Below are 16,260 nucleotides of genomic sequence, written 5' to 3' on the forward strand. Positions count from 1 at the left end.
GAACATGGTGCTGTGTACTATTAACTGTATTTTAATATAAAAAAGCAAACACTTTCCTGATGTTCTGGAATTACAGGAACAATTAGTCGCAGAACATCAGCAAAGCGTCATTTTGATATTATTGACTTGTACTGTTAAGCATTGATGGATAATTCAATTAATATTAATTGTATTTCTTTAGGTGATCCTATTATTTTGACCATAAACTGCTCTTGTACATTGATGTTGCCACAGTTGTTTTTTAAGATAGAATGTCATTGGTAACTGACCATGCTGCTCTATTTACTTTCTACTTATTGCCCCTTTGGTATTCTGTAATAAAGAAGAACGAATGTATAACTTCAGTTGATCTATTTCTAAACATTTTCTTTGCGTTATGTTTGATTGTAGAGTTGCTGCCCTGAGGGGGGCTCTAATTTTATACATAACATGCCTAGTAAAATCAGTGTGATGTTTACTTAATTTGTTTTTAACAACAATTCGTAACTATCTGAAATGGAATTCAGTGTGTCACAAAAATAATTCAGATCTATATGGGAGTAATTTTTGTAGGTTTATAAAAACTGCTACACTTGCCTGTTTTGAAAGAAAAGACTATAGGGGAATTGTTTACTTAAAGATCTATTTCCTATGTTAGAATTTTATTGGGGGTCAGTGGCTACACTATGACAATACTCGTGTTAATAGACTGTGACAAGACGACATAAAAAACGATTACTTCACATGACCACTTTGTGTGTTGCAAAAGTTCGTGCAGCTAGATGTACTGGGATAGTAATTCTGTATGTTCTGTATATTTGTCACCAGTATTTGAGTCCTGCAGAAGCAGAATGGCACAGTTAATGTGTTTCCAATATATACATTTCTGAAAAAAGAGAGGGATGGCTCCTTGATCTTTGTTTCTGTGTGAATACAAAAATATCGTCTGAACTTCTATGGGAATCAGTATTTGCAAGTACTGAGATCAATGGACGAGAGACACTGGATTGCAGTGTGCGGTATGTTGGGTATCTGAGTTGGTGAGGGACCAAGCCCTGATAGCAAAAGCGATTAAGGCGCATGAGAAGCGGTAAATTCGGGTATCCTGTGACTATAATATCAATGAATTACTATTGGAATCAGCCAACTCATATATTTACTTGGGCGTAACACTTTGTAGGAATATGAAGTGGAATGATCACATAGGTTCAGTCATGCGTATAGCAGGTGTTCGTCTTCAGTTTATTGGTAGAATACTGGGAAGTGCAATCAATCTACAAAGGAAATTGCATACAATTCACTTGTGCGACAGTTTCTAGAATACTGCTCAAGTGTGAGGGACTGCTACCAGAGAGGACTAACAGGGGATATTGAACATATACAGAGAAAAGCACCACAAATGGTCACAGGTTTATTTAATCCGTGGGAGGATGTCACAGATATACTGAAGGAACTGAACTGGTAGACTCTTGAAGATAGATATAGACTACCTCGAGAAAGTCTATTAACCAAGTTTCAAGAACCAGCTTTAAATGATTACTCTAGACCTATACTACAACCCCCTAACCATCGCTCACAAAGGTGTCGTGAAGATAAGATTAAAATAATTACTACGTGCATAGAGGCATTGAAACAACCATTCTTATCTCGCTCTGTACGTGAATGGAACAGGAAGAAACCCTGATAACTGGTACAATGGAACGTACCCTACGTGATGCACCTCACCGTAGTCTGCAGAGTATAGATGTTGATGTAGATGCTGTGGCCACTTACAATGGATTTGATGGGCTGACTCAACACAAAGATGGCCACAGTCCTTGCATCTTGGGAGGTGGAAGGCTTGCCTGTTTCATACAGTGTCTCGTAGCAACTCTTCCTTGTGTCAGTGTGGCAGGTGCCCTGCCTGTCTCATTCATTGTCTAGGGTGAGCTGGGCGTCTCACGTGTCCGATATACACTGAGATGACGAAAATCATGAGATTCGTCCTAACATCCTGTCGGTCCTCCTTTTACTCGGCGTAGTGCAGCAGCTCCATGTAGCAAGGACTCAACAAGTCGTTGGAAGTCCCTTGCAGAAATATTGAGCCAAACTGTCTCTATAGCAGTCCACAAATGCAATGTGGCCGGTGCAGGATTTTGTGCACGCACTAACCTCTAGGTTAAGTTCCATAAATGTTCGATGGAATTCATGTCGGCCGATCTAGATGGGCAAATTATTCGCTCGAACTGTCCAGACTGTTCTTCAAACCATTCGCAATCAACTGTGGCCCAGTGACAGGACATCGATGTTTGGGAATATGAAGTAATGATCTCATTTGGTTCAGTTGGACCCGAGGATCCAGTCTACTCCACGTAAACACAGCCCACACGATTATGGTGTCACTACCAGCTTGCACAGTGCCTTGTTGACAACTTGGGTGCATTGCTTCGTGTGGTCTGCACCGCACTCGAACCCTATCTTCAGCTCTTACCAACGGAAATCGGGGCTCATCTGACCAGGCCACGGTTTTCCAGTCGTCTATGGTCCAACCAATATGGTCACGAGCCCAGGAGGGACGCTGCAGGCGATGTCTTGCTGTTAGCAAAGGCACTCGTATTGATTGTCAGCTACGATAGCCCATTAACGCCAAATTGCGCCTCACTCTTCTAACAGATACGTCCATCGTAGGTCCCACGTGGAATTCTGCGGTTATTTCAAGCAGTATTCTTTGTATGTTAGTACTGACAACTCTATGGAGATGTCGCTGCACTCGATCGTTAATTGAAGACCATCGTCCACTGCCTTGACTGTGGCGAGAGACAATACCTCAAATTTAATATTCTCGACACACTCTTGACACTGTGGACTTCGGAATATCGAATTCCCTAACGATTTCCGAAATGGAATGTCCCATGCGTCTAGCTACAACTTTGCCCGCCATCGTAGCTGAGCAGACAGCACGCTGGCTTATCATGCCAGGAGACCCAGGCTCTATTCGCGGCTGGATTGGAGATTTTCTCCGCTCAGTGACTGGGTGTTCGTGTCGTCTTCGTCATCATTTCATCCTCATCGACGCACAAGTCGCCGACGTGGTGTCACCTCAAAAAACTTGCACCAGGCTATCAGGACTACCTGCCAGGAGGCCTTAGCCACACGACATTTCATTTCATTTTCAGCTTCAACTACCATTCCGCGTTCAAAGTCTGTTAATTCCTGTCGGAAACATTTTCACATGAATCACCCGAATACAAGTGACAGCCCTACCAACGCACTGTCGTTTTATAGCTTGAGTACCCGATACTACCACCATCTGTATCTGGGCATATAGTTTTCCCGTGACTTTTGTCACCTAAGTATATCACAGCTCTTACTCTGCTGACCACTAAAACTGCAATACCGGGAAGACAGTATGAAACAAACATCGAATCGGTATAAAGTGCACTTCGCGCTTAAATAATCAAACGATTAGCATTTCAGCACACTTGCACAAAATAGGTAGGCAAAGTGCCATCTACATCCTGAAGTCGAAAAACAGTCTGAAAATCTTGCAAGGGTGTTGCAGCGTAATTGTATTTGGATATAATTGTAAAAAAATCGATACGTTGAGTCGTCTCTGAGTTAATTAGCGTTGAAGTTAGTCAATAAAACCGCTTCGCGTGTAAATCTGAGCGGCCCGACAGATACAAATAGTTTCAGTCGTTCTCACAGAGTAGATGATAGTGCTCGGACTGCTCAGTGTTTGGCTCGAACTGTAGAGAGGGTTTTCGACTGTGACAGCGGTCACCACATTCCCCAGGTCTCTCTCCCATCGAAAACGCATGATCATGTGCTGCATAGAGACAGGCAAGTCCCAACTCGCCAGACACAATGACTGAACTGAAGCAACACGGCATTATGTACTTACATCTGTCATCCTATCTCATTTGCATTTTATGCTCAGGCGGATCGAACCATTGTTGCTGCCAGAGTTGGCAGTTGTGTGGACTAAATTTGGCACCCTGCATACTCTCATTCCACCTCCTGACGTATTTAATCGCGTAGGCTATTCTTTCTATTGTACTATACATGTACAGTAAGTAAAATTTAGTCATTTGCTACCCACTCCGACGTGGCAGTTTTAATCTCTAGTAGTGTAGTTTCAATGGAAAATCAGTAATATTTATTCCTCAGTGCATCGACAATCTGTTTGTAGTGTGTGTGACTGCACATTCTTCGCCAGTCGTAACGGTGAAGTATACAACTGTTTTTAGTTCGTCCCCCGATATTTTTAATTGTAGTACAGAACTATTAGATATTGCACTCTGGAGGTATGGTCAATAAGATGTGTTTAACTTCATACCGTACATTTCATATTAAAGTGTTTCTGTGTGCCTTGCAGATAACTCTTCGACTTGGCAGCTGTGTGCAGCTGGGCTATGTTTTGATGGAACATAGCCCAGCTGTGTGCAGCTGGGCTATGTTTTGCTGGAACATAGCAATATTAAGCGAATCCAAGACAGTTTGCAACTAGTAGCTAGACTCGTCAACAGGGTGTAATGTTATGAATGTAACCACAAACAGATTTGAAGTGCTTCATTTCGGTATAAATGTGTACGCATAGAAACATCTGATGTGGGCAATTAAAACACTTTGTTTGTGTTAAATGGTAAAACATGAGTTATTAATACGAAAAAAGCAAAATCTAAGCACCTTCGTGGAAGGTGCAAAGAATTGCCTGCCTAAAAGTATTGAAAGTGTTTGCCAGATGGGACAGAAAAACAGGTCGACATAGCTGTAGGAACACAAGAGTGGAGGAATACGTCAAAGCGCTTTTCCACTAAAATAAAAACGAAAACTTCAAGTAAAGTTCATTAAGCAGCAAACAACAAGAAATCTTCAAACGTGAAACAGATTACAGGTATTATTTATCTATTTTATGATAGCTGTGGGAGATACTTCGCTAAGATTAAGAAAAAGGAAGGAAAAACATGAAATATTTTCGAAGTAGGAAAGAAGGAGTTCATTGCAAGAGGTTACGGAATTAGCAGTTATAGTCATCTTGAAGATAAAACCGCTTGCATGATTTTAACTGGAGCAAAGGATGTTTATAAAAATGAAGCACAGTTTGCTTTTAGATCATTAGGGAAAAGATTAGGAAAGGCCAAAATATGAATTAATTATCTCATGAGGACATCCTGTGTAAATACTAATAATAATAATTATTATTATAGTAATTTTATTGTCATTCAGCCATTACAACAATATAACTGTTAATTCAAAGAAAACAAGAGCCTTTTCATTAATACTAGAAAATTATATTACATTTGAAATAATCATTTATGTCATAGAATGGGTGAGCAATTAGCCATTTGTACAGCTTTTGCTTGAATGCTTGTTCAGGTAGTTCCTGTACATATTGTGGAAGCTTATTAAATAATTTCTGCCCCATCAGTTCATAACTGTTAAGCGAGTTTGACAGTCTGTGGTAAGGAGTATAAATGCATCTACTCCTTCTTGTGTTGCAGAAATGTATATTTTCTTAACGTTTTGCTTTCAGTAACGTCTTTCTTGTGTGGAGTAAAACATAGTAAATATATAGGTTTTTTACAGTCATGATTTTTTGTTCACAGAAAAATGGTTTGCAGTGTGCTTTATATGGAGAACCAGTAATTATCCTAATGGTTTTCTTTTGTAGTATTAGGATGTTGTACACAGAACTTGAGTTCCCCCATAAAATAATACCATATATTAGGATGCTTTGGAAAAATGCAAAATACGATGTTCTAACATAATTTCGAGGTACACAGTTCACAAGTCGCCGTAGCAAATACATCACACTTTACCACTAATATATTGTACATGTTGACCTCAGGATAATTTTTCATCTATATATACCCCCAAAAACTTAACACAAGTTGGATCATCTGAAGGAGGCTTGTCTTTTAGACTAAAAACCATCTGCTGCGTTTTGTTATCATTCAGCAGGAAGCCATTTGCTTTAAATCAGTAGGATGCTTGAGCGATTGCCTCTGCAACACAAGCTTTGAGGCTACTGAAATCATTACTGCAATGAAGGAAAGTTGTATCATCTGCACATAGTACTGTCATGGACTCAATGAATAATGTCAGATCATTAATCATTATTAGGAACATAAAAGGCCCCAGTACAGATCCCTGTGGTACACCTTTTTTAACTAATTCAATACTGGATTTTTCTTTACTTACACAGACAGCTGAAACAGACTGAAACAGATGCAACAAACAGCAATCTCCTAAAAATGTATGGAGAGTTTTCAGCAACATAATGCACATTAAAATCTGTTATTCAAACCAGGAAAGACTTCAATTACTTCATGAGGTGTACAGAAACGGAAAAGGCAAAGCAGCTGTGTGCTGTTTAATATTATAGCAGAACCTTAGTCCAGCCTCCATTAATAGCGCCATTAAATGAATTGGGAAAAGTGTGCCTATTCCAGCATCTACTAAATGCAGAAAGAGAATCATCTGCAAAATTGTTTTTATTCAGTCTCTCATTATCTTATGCACAAAAACATGTAATACATACTTTTAATCATAAAGTTTAGTCATAAAGTACATACTTAAATTTGTCTCTATTCATTATATCAATCCTACTTGTCCTTGGAGTGAGAAATTGCTCCTAAAGGCGGAAGAACTTCACAGTCAACGGCATAGGATGGAGAAGGCAACGGGAAACCACTCCATTAAAGATCACTCAAGATATCCCAAGAATCAGTAGCGCACCATGCCAGAATCTTCTGTTAAACATAAATCCGGAGTAATAGTCCCCCAATCGGATCTCCGGGTGGGGACAATGGAAGGTCAGGCAAAGTTGAAGAATACACTAAAAATAGCAACATGGAATGTAAGAACACTCCTCCAATGCGGGAAATTAGAGAACCTCAAACTAGAGATGGACAGAATGGGAACAGACATAATAGGAATATCTGAGATGCGATGGCCTGAACCAGGAGACTTCAGATCAGGAAATTATCGTATCATTCATACAGGTACTAACCAAGGAACAACTGGAATCGGTGGAGTTGGAATAATTCTAAAAGGAAAACTCGGGAATCTAGTCACAGGATATGTGCAATTTAACTCTAGGATAATACTAGTCAAAATTGGAACCAAACCAAAGAACACGGTAATAGTACAAGTCTATATGCCGACATCGGCAGAAGAAGACGATGTAATAGAAACAGTGTATGAAGACATCAACAAAGTTATAAATTATGTTAAAGGTGAAGAGAACTTAATTATAATGGGAGATTGGAATGCTAGTGTTGGAGAAGAGGAAGTTGACGGAATTGTAGGGAAATATGGTCTAGGAGATAGAAACGAAAGAGGAAGCCGGCTAATTGAATTTTGTGCCAAAAACAAGTTGGTCATAGCGAACTCCCTTTTCAACCACCATAAAAGAAGAAGGTACACGTGGAAAGCCCCAGGAGATACTAGAAGACACCAAATCGACTATATATTAGTAAAATCGCGTTTTAAAAACCAAATCAAGGACTGCAGAAGCTACCCGTCTGCGGATATTAATAGTGATCACAACCTTGTAATGATGAAATGCTTACTCAAACTCAAGCGATTAGAGAGAAAAACGAACAAAGTATGGAACAGAGATAACCTAAAGTCTGAAGAACTAGTGATCCCTTATGCACGGAAAACTGATGAGATGGCATCAAACATTATTCCCGGGAGTACTAACGAGGAGTGGAAACAAATCAAAGAAGGCATACATAAAGCAGCAGAAGAATTTATTGGGAAAGCCAAACCTGTAAACAGGAAAGAGTGGATAACACCTGAAATAATTTGTCTAATGGAAGAAAGAAGACTATACAAAAATGCCTTTGACGAGCAAAGCGAAAACAAATATAGACAGCTTAGAAACCAAATAAACAGAGAATCTAGGAAAGCAAAAGAAAATTACCTCAACAGCATTTGTAAAGAGGTGGAGGAAAACATGGTTAAAGGAAAAACTGACTTGGCCTACAGAACAATAAAACAAAACTTTGCTAAACGGAAAGTAAAATCTTCAGGAACTATAAAGAACAAAGAGGGCAAGGTACTATTTGGATATGACACGCTGAAGAGATGGCAAGAATACATTGAAGAGCTATATCAAGGAGACCCTCTAACAGATAATATGATAGAATTAAGCGAAGAAGTAGAGAAAGAAGAACTAGGGGACACAATTCTGAAAGATGAATTTGAAAAAGCACTAAAAGAACTACCAGATAAGAAAGCGGCAGGTGTTGATGATATACCTTCTGAACTAATTAAGAAATCAGGAGACAAAATGAAAGCTACATTACTGCAACTCATACAGAAAATATACAAAACAGGTGAAGTTCCTGAAGACTATCAGAAATGCATCATATTCCCCATACCTAAGAAAGCATCTACTATGGACTGTGAAAACCATCGAACACTCAGTCTTCTTTCACACGCATCAAAAATTCTAATAAGAATAATTTTGAAAAGAGTTGAAAACCAATTGAATAGCACTCTAAGTGAAGACCAATTCGGTTTTAGAAGCGGTGTAGGGACGAGGGAAGCAATCTTATCTTTAAGACTAATAATTGAGAAACAAATTTCCAAAAACAAACAAGTATTTATAGCCTTCGTAGACCTCGAAAAGGCATTTGACAATGTTGTATGGCCAGAAATGTTTAGAATTCTGAAGAAGGCTGGTCTGAAATATAATGATAGAAGGATAATCTTTAAAATATACCAAAATGAAACAGCCTTAGTTAAGAAGGAAAACAAAGAAGAAACAGCAAGAATAAGGAAAGGAGTGAGACAGGGATGCCCACTATCTCCAGTAATTTTCAACGCATATATCCAAGAAGCAATAGACAAAATAAGAGAGAATATTGAAGTAGGAATAAAACTTAACGGAATGAAAATAGATATGTTGCGATATGCAGATGATATCGCCATAATTACAGAAAGGAAAGAAGATTTAGAAGCCGCACTCAATGAAATGGAAAACACCTTAAAAGAACAGTATGGAATGAAAATAAATAAGAAAAAGACTAAAGTGATGGTGAGTGGCGCCCTGAACTACAATGAACCCATACGAATAACAATAAAGGGAGAGAAACTAGGGCAGGTTACAGAATTTAACTACTTAGGTAGCAAAATAACAGCAGATGGAAGGAGCAAAAGTGACATTAAAAACAGAATACAACTTGCCAAAATAGCATTCAATGGAAAAAGAAACTTACTGACGAGTAGAAATGTTAGTTTAGACGTAAGAAAGAGAGTCATGAAAACCTATGTGTGGAGTACAGCCCTTTACGGATGTGAAACTTGGACTTGTGGAAAAGAAGAAAAGAGAAGATTAGAGGCATTCGAAATGTGGTGCTACCGGAGAATGGAAAAAATCAGCTGGCGAGACAAGGCTACAAACGAAGATGTCCTCAGAAGAGTGAAAGAAAACAGATCTCTTTGGCGAAATATACAGAAAAGAAGAATAACCTTCATAGGTCACATTTTACGGCATAACAATTTCATTAAGAGAATATTAGAAGGAATCATTGAAGGAAGAACTCGCCGAGGACGACCTAGATTAACCTACATTCAACAAGTAATAAATGACATCGGGTGCCAGACCTATGCAGATATGAAGAAGAAAGTTGACAAAAGAACGGAATGGCGTGCTGCTGCCAACCAACCTGTGGGTTGATAACCGAAGAAGAAGAAGAAGAAGACTTGTTATAAAAATTTAAATGACATGTATATGCAAGGTGTAAAACCATAGGTAAAAGATTTACTGTTCTATATCTTGTGTGTAATATATGTACTGAAAAAGAGGTTTATATGGGCAAATAAATAAACATCAAATGATGTAGCAAAATCTGGTATGGCAGCGAAACCAGGCAGAGTCAGGACATGCTTCATCATCCACAAATAGCACATCCATGATTGCAGTAGAAGCAGAAGTACGTTCAAGTACTGTTTCAGTGTCCCTCCTGTCATCTTCATTGCTGCTTCCAGTTTTCATCACAGTAGATACAACTACAGGTAACTGCACAGCACCATGTTGCAGGAAGTGGCCACAGTGTTCTTTTATGGTGGCGCCAGAGAATTGTATTGTTAGATGCTTGTAAAACATTTCTCTGGAAATAAAGTCACAATTGTAGTTCCACCAAATGTAAAATGCCAAGTGCAGGTGTCAAATTGTCTTTTTGGATTTATAATATTCTTCATTGAAATGCCCAAATTCTTATCAAATAAGCTGGCTGTCATGGACTATCTCTAAGACTTTTTTGACATAGGTGATATTTGTCTTACAGAACACAGTTTAAAATATGAGGGGGAAAAAAATGGTTCAAATGGCTCTGAGCACTATGGGACTTAACTTCTAAGGTCATCAGTCCCCTAGAACTTAGAACTACTTAAACCTAACTAACCTAAGGACATCACACACATCCATGCCCGAGGCAGGATTCGAACCTGCGACCGTAGCGGCCGCGCGCTTCCAGACTGTAGCGCCTTTAACCGCTTGGCCACCACGGGCGGCATGAGGGGAAAGATTTATGCTGCCCCAAAGGGTACACTATAGGCAACAAGTATTACTCATCATCATCATAATTTAAGACTGATTATGCCTGTCAGCATTCAGACTGGAGCATAGTACCCCTTATAAAATTCATCTATGGTCCCCTATTCGGTGCTAACACTGGTGTCTCTTCTGATGTTAAGCCTATTACTTCAAAATCATTCTTAACCGAATCCAGGTACCTTCTCCTTGGTCTACCCCAACTCCTCCTACCCTCTATGCTGAACCCATGAGTCTCTTGGGTAACCTTGCTTCTCCCATGTGTGTAACATGACCCCACCATCTAAGCCTGTTCGCCGTGACTGCTACATCTATAGAGTTCATTCCCAGTTTTTCTTTGATTTCCTCATTGTGGACACCCTCCTGCCATTGTTCCCATCTACTAGTACCTGCAATTATCCTAGCTACTTTCATATCTGTAACCTCAACCTTATTGATAAGGTAACCTGAATCCACCCAGCTTTCGCTCCCATACAACAAAGTTGGTCGAAAGATTGAACGGTGCACAGATAACTTAGTCTTGGTACTGACTTCCTTCTTGCAGAAGAGAGTAGATCGTAGCTGACCGCTCACTGCATTAGCTTTGCTACACCTCGCTTCCAGTTATTTCACTATGTTGCCATCCTGTGAGAATATGCATCCTAAGTACTTGAAACTGTCCACCTGCTCTAACTTTGTTCCTCCTATTTGGCACTCAATACGTTTATATCTCTTTCCCACTGACATTACTTTCGTTTTGGAGATGCTAATTTTCATACCATAGTCGTTACATTTCTGATCTAGCTCTGAAATATTACTTTGCAAACTTTCAATCGAATCTGCCATCACAACTAAGTCATCTGCATATGCCAGACTGCTTTTTTGTGTTCACATATCTTAATCTCACCCAGCCAGTCTATCGTTTTCAACATATGATCCATAAATAATATGAACAACAGTGGAGACAGGTTGCAGCCTTGTCTTACCCCTGAAACTACTCTGAACCATGAACTCAATTTACTGTCAACTCTAACTGCTGCCTGACTATCTATGTAAATACCTTTAATTGCTCTCAAAAGTTTGCCTCCTATTCCATAATCTTGTAGAACAGACAATAACTTCCTCCTAGGAACACGGTCATATGCCTTTTCTAGATCTATAAAGCATAGATACAATTCCCTGTTCCACTTGTAACACTTCTCCATTATTTGCCATAAGCTAAAGATCTGGTCCTGACAGCCTCTAAGAGGCCTAAACCCACACTGATTTTCATCCATTTTGTCCTCAACTAATACTCACACTTTCCTTTCAACAATACCTGAGAAGATTTTACCCACAACGCTGATTAAAGAGATACATCTGTAGTTGTTACAATCTTTTCTGTTTCCATGTTTAATTACTGGTGTGATTACTGCTTTCGTCCAGTCTGATGGAACCTGTCCCGACTCCCACGCCATTTCAATTATCCTGTGTAGCCATTTAAGACCTGACATTCCACTGTCTTTGATGAGTTCCGACTTAATTTCATCCACCCCAGCCGCTTTATTGCACTGCAATCTATTGACCATTTTCTCCACTTCCTCAAATGTGATCCTGTTTCCATCATCATTCCTATCCCATTGTACATCGAAATCTGAAACATCACTGATCGTATTTTCACCTACATTGAGCAACTCTTCAAAATATTCCCTCCATCTACCCAAGGCATCAACAGGATTCACCAGCAGTTTTTCTGACCTGTCAAAAATACTTGTCATTTCCTTCTTACCTCCCTTTCAAAGACTGCTAATTACACTCCAGAATGGTTTTCCAGCAGCTTGACCCAAAGTCTCCAGGTTAGGTCCATATGTAGGAGGATAAGAGTGGAGAAACTTCAGGATAAGGAAATCAGGAACAAGTACATAACAGTGATCTCAGAAAGGTACCAATTAGTTGAATGTAGTCAATTACAGTCATTGGAAAAGGAATGGACAAGGTACAGGGACACAGTACTAGAAGTGGCTGAAGAATGTCTTGGAACAGTAGTGTGTAAAGGTAGGATGAAGCAAACAGCTTGGTGGAATGAAACAGTCAAGGCAGCCTGTAAAAGGAAAAAGAAGGCGTATCAAAAATGGCTATATACTAGAACTCAGATAGACAGAGAAAGTTATGTTGAAGAAAGTATTACTCAGCGATCAGAAATCATGACAGATGTGTGATCTATCTGTACATGGAGATCAGTTTAGAACTTTTAGGGAAAGTGAATGTTTTCCCATGAGAAATGCTTTGTTACACGAGTATTAGATTTAAATGTCAGAGATAGAACTCTTTATTCAGCATAGACAGGAGACTACTAAGAAGTTGATATTGTTGACATGATAATGTTCGCTTGTGAGACTATCCATTCATATACACTGATGCCCAACGTTAAAGCAACAAAAGGAAATTTTGAAAGGTTGCATTTATTTTGCCACAAAACAGTATAAACAGGTGATAGTAAAGTAGAAAAAATGTAAAGAACACAGAATGTAAGCAACTGCAACATGCATAACGGTAGGCAAAAACGTTCTTCGTTTTTTCCAACTTAAAGTATGTGCACACACATTCCGACAACTGGCTAATTTACTCAGTATGGGGTGTGACCACCTATGGCAGCAGTACAGGCCTCACAACGATGGGGCATGCTGTGAATGATGTCATCAGTCTCATGTTGATGCAATAACGCCCGTTCTTCCCGCACAGCTGCTTGCAGTCTTGGAGAGTGGTTGGTGGATGCTGATGTGATGCAAGCCATCTCCCTAGCGCGTCCCATACATGCTCTATGGGATTCAAACTGGGAGAGCGAGCAGGCCACGCCATGCGTGCAGCATCTTTCATTTCCAAGAAAACATCAAACACCTATGCTGTATGAGGTCGAGCATTATCGTACATCAATACAAAGTATGAGCCCACCACACCTCGCAACAGCCGCAAATGAGGTACCAAGTTCTCATCACAATAACTGAAAACAATTAAACTTTGCCATTCACCTGTAAAACTTCATGAAGAGGGGGTTCGAGTGGTAAACATAAATCCTGCCTACACCATTAGGGATCCTCCTCGATATTGGTCTCTTTCCACAATGTTTGGGTCCCAAAATCACGTTCGACGTTCTCTCCAGATAAAAATCAACCATGAATCACTCTCCAGGCTAAATAGGGACTCATCTGTGAAAACAACATTGGCCCACTGTTCGACCGTCCAGGTGGCATGTTGGTGACTCCACTCAAGACGTTCCCTTCTGTGAAGACGTGCCAGAGGTAGACATACAGCAAGTCTCCAACAATAAAGGCCACTCTGTTGAAGCCTTCTGCACATCGTTTGCCTCAATGCAACCGTTCAGTGGATGCTGCGAGCTCACATGCCAGTTGCTGTGCAGTACTAAGGCGATATTGTCGTTTATTTACAGCCAAATAACGGTCCTCCCTTCTGATGTCACACGTGGTCGGCACTGCCCTGGTCTCTGGGATACAGTTTCGGTCTATGTAATCCATCGCCACATCCGAGAAACCACAGATCGGTTCGCATTAAGCATCAGGCAGCATCAGTTTGCGACTGTCCTGCTTCCTTTCTTTCTATGGCCCTCCACTGCAGAGAGTCTTGTAGGCATCTTCTCTGTGCCATACTGCACCGTCTGATTGTGTACACAGGGATTGTGGATGTGGGGTACCCAGCAAACACTACCTCGTTTCATAGATGATCTGACGTCATTGTTGGCATGGTTGTCCGTTGACTGGAATGCCATCTTTCGAGCAGTACACGATTGTATGGACATCTGGTTGACGGTTTGTATGATTATATTGCGAATTAGACACAGAACAGGGTGATACCAGACTGTTGCTTTAATTCTGGACACCAGTGTAGCTGTAGGATAGTTATATCTGGTAATTTCAATTTAAAGTTTCAGTTATCCACTAATTGACCATCCAGGCCGCCATGCGCTGTTGCCATTTTTTGGGGTACACTCAGCCTTGTGATGCCAGTTGAGGAGCTACATGACCGAATAGTAGCGGCTTCAGTCAAGAATACCATCTTACGACTGGGAGAGCAGTGTGCTGACCCCACGACCCTGCTATCCGCATCCTCCACTGAGGATGACACGGTGGTCGGATGGTACCGGTAGACCACTAATGGCCTCACGATCGAGTGGAGTTATCTATTAATTATACTTTGTTTGAAAATAATATAGTCAACTCTTTTAGGCATTACATTTCAATCACTGCAATAATGAGGTCACAACTGAAACTGTATACACAACCAGCCTTTTCCCAATGTATAAGTTCGATACATATATTCGACACTATAGTAAGGAAGGTTATTGAAATGTCCAGATGTATGTGTATTATACCCAAGATTAGCATCACTGATAATAAAATTAAAACAATTTGAGATACTATACATGGGGAAACAGGGCAACCAAGAGCACAGGAAGACTCTATTACCATCAAAGTTTATTAACAAAAAGTCAGAAAGTGAAAAATTCTTAATAATTATTTTGTAAATGTTGTGGAGAAAATGGGATCCAAATATTCATTGTAAAAGGCAAGACTATACACGTAAGAAGATATTCCTATGCACTTTATAAAACTAAAATCCCACCTACCTCTTCTTCTGAAGTTAAAAAAAGAAATCACTCAGTCAGAAGAAAAGCTCACATGGAATTGATAGCATTTCCAACAGGATACTAAAATCTTGTTACCAACATATAAACATGTCAGCCACATATGTAACAGCTCACTGAAACAGACCATTTTTTATGATAGACTGAAGTGTGTTATTGTTAAATCATTGCAGAAAAAGGGGGAGAGGTCTGATGCCAACATCTACTGCTCGATCTCACTTCTGACTGCTTTATCCAAAATTCTTGAAAAGTAATGTGTTCAAGACTACCTTAGCACATTTATAAAAATAAAGCAGTAGTAATATGTCAATGTGGCTCTCAGGAAGCCTTCCAACAGAAAATATGGTAGATTCTTTCACAGATCAAATATTAAATGCTCTGAATAACTGGACATCACCAGGATTTTTTGGAATGTCTTAAAGGCTTTTGGACAGCACAAATGCTTCACTTCAAATTTAACTGGAAGAGAGCAGAAGGTTGAAGTAAACAGTTCATTAATAAACGAAAATCAGGAGATTTTGCAAACTAGGAACGTATCAAGAAGGGGTCCCACAGGGTTCAGTCTTTGATCACTTACTCTTCTTAATATACAGGGTGTCCAGTTTCAAAATTACATCAAATTTGAATAGCATATTATTGATGTATGGGAAACATCATAGAATAAAAAAACGAAAATTTGATCAACAGGTGGCTCTGTAAGGTTCGTAACATAAATGGGGCCAGCTGCAATTGACATATTAGGCCAAAAACCGCAAAAGCAAATTGACATCGGATTTTTATTGTCTTGGGGCCAAAAACTGCATAAAAAGCAAAATGACATTGGTCTCTGTCCGGAGACGGGCGCAAGTCATGCTCAATATACTATCCACCATCTTCTACCACAAGTTGAAGTAGGGAAACTGCATGTTCCACTACAGACTGGAGTGTCATGAGGGTAATGTTCAGAATCCATTGCACAATGTGTGCTTTCAGTTCAGCTACGTTTGTAATTAGAGCAGTGAAAAAAAAAACTTTCAGATAATCCCACAGCCAGCTTCACATGGATTAAGATTAGGTGATCTGGATGGTCAGGCTGTAGGGAAATGATGGTTGACAATTCTAGCAGTTCCAAAAT

This window comes from Schistocerca cancellata, chromosome 2 (assembly GCF_023864275.1).
Source record: "Schistocerca cancellata isolate TAMUIC-IGC-003103 chromosome 2, iqSchCanc2.1, whole genome shotgun sequence".
Lineage (NCBI taxonomy): Eukaryota > Metazoa > Arthropoda > Insecta > Orthoptera > Acrididae > Schistocerca > Schistocerca cancellata.